Here is a 224-nt window from a genome sequence, read left to right as displayed (position 1 = left end):
GCGTCGAGCCCCCGGGAACGGCACCCACCCGCAGCCTGCGGTACCCAGCCCAGCTGGTCAGCGAGGCGCTGGAGGATGCTCTCAAGGAAATGCAAGACGATGCTCAGCCCAAAGAAGAGCCCACGCTCAGCGCTGCGTGGGCCCCCCTGGATGCCCGTGCCCCCAGCCCCGTTCCCCCCATAGAGGCTTTTGGAGGGGCGCTGGGCGGAGGGGGCCGGGCAGGG

The sequence above is a fragment of the Cariama cristata genome, unplaced genomic scaffold, assembly GCF_000690535.1.
Source record: "Cariama cristata isolate BGI_N322 unplaced genomic scaffold, ASM69053v1 scaffold22602, whole genome shotgun sequence".
Taxonomy (NCBI): Eukaryota; Metazoa; Chordata; class Aves; order Cariamiformes; family Cariamidae; genus Cariama; species Cariama cristata.
The sequence above is the reverse complement of the archived record's forward strand: the minus strand, read 5'-3'. Positions refer to the sequence as shown.